The sequence below is a fragment of the Limulus polyphemus genome, unplaced genomic scaffold (assembly GCF_000517525.1).
Source record: "Limulus polyphemus unplaced genomic scaffold, Limulus_polyphemus-2.1.2 Scaffold518, whole genome shotgun sequence".
Classification (NCBI taxonomy): Eukaryota; Metazoa; Arthropoda; class Merostomata; order Xiphosura; family Limulidae; genus Limulus; species Limulus polyphemus.
Genome location: NW_013666128.1, coordinates 199,510 through 201,119, shown reverse-complemented (window position 1 = coordinate 201,119; position 1,610 = coordinate 199,510).

The following is a 1,610-nucleotide window of genomic DNA, read 5'->3' as shown; positions in this document are numbered from 1 at the left end:
CCTCTGTAATGTGGACGTAACACTCTCATCATTCAATGCTCTCTTCTAACCAAAATAATACCTAATACCCTCTGTAATGTGGACGTAACACTCTCATCATTCAATGCTCTCTTCTAACCAAAATAATACCTAATACCCTCTGTAATGTGGACCTAACACTCTCATCATTCAATGCTCTCTTCTAACCAAAAAATACCTAATACCCTTTGTAATGTGGACCTAACACTCACATCATTCAATGCTCTCTTCTAACCAAAAGAATACCTAATATCCTTTGTAATGTGGACCTTACACTTTTATCATTCAACCACTCTTTCTCAAGTAAAACGATAGCTACTACATTAGGCAACATATGAGCATAACACTATATATAATTTCCCAATTTTCTTGCCAACACAGTATTCGAAGACAGGTTTATAGCACTATTAGTATTATCTATCTTCACTTTACTGACACAATACGTAATTCACTCTTGAGTTTACAGGTGAAGAGCATTATTCTAAAATGTTAATTCTTGCTAAGGTTTGTTTGTATCTGGTGACTAAATATGGCTGTGTCCATTAGTATCATCTTCCTCATAGTATATAGCAGACTAATATAGTTGGACCCCTTAAAAAATGTTTAAACTTTGAATCTAAATATTTGAATTCAAATATAACTGGATTTCTCTCAAAGTGCTTATTGTTTGGGGTGTGAGTTGTTGGTTACAAATACTTGTGTACTTGTCCACTGTAGCTTGTCAATTGATCAAAAACGAAACCTTTGTGTCGTTCACTGTAATCAATTGGATTAGCGACAGAGCCTCGAGACACGAAGCTTAGTCTGCTGATTGATCGAAAACCTCTGATAACGCCTAAAATTTACCACGAGAATGACAGGAAATTTATTTTGGCCTGATAACTGTCTCATAACTAAAGTAAAACTTAAATAATCAGTCTGAACGTTAACCAGCACGCAAAGGCTACATCATTAATGAAAACAGAAAGGACGTACTACCCCCACCATTTGAAAGAGACGGAAACCCATGACCGCAGCGAAAAATATATGATAAAAGATAGGTGACTTGAATATTACATAAAAAGGTTTCTACTAAGTATTCTTAAGGCACATCTATAAGCAACACGTGTGAAAAACGTCGGATACATCTTCTTATCTATTCTATTTTTCATTCGGGTCGACTGACACGTAAAAGAAAAAAAAATGTTTCTTATAAAAAAAACTTAAAGAATTATTAAGAAAGGTGGGCTTCTCGGCTCTTCCCCTCCCCCCCAAAAAAAAACATTCTATAAGTTGTACATAAGTTTATTTCGCATTTTCAGTATTTAGATAAGCAGTAAAACCATAAATGTCGACTGAATTTTTCATTAATTGAATTATTATATATATATTTGTGAGAACTCTCCGGTGTCTGTATGTTAACAGATATGTAAAATATAAACGCTCATTAAAACTTCAGTGTCCCCCAGTGGCACAGCGATATGTCTGCAGACTTACAATGCTAGAAATTGGGTTTCGATACCCTAGGTGGGCACAGCACAGATAATTCATTGTGCATCTTTGTGCATAACGACAAACAAACTATGTTATTACAAAAGTGTCCTATGACACTT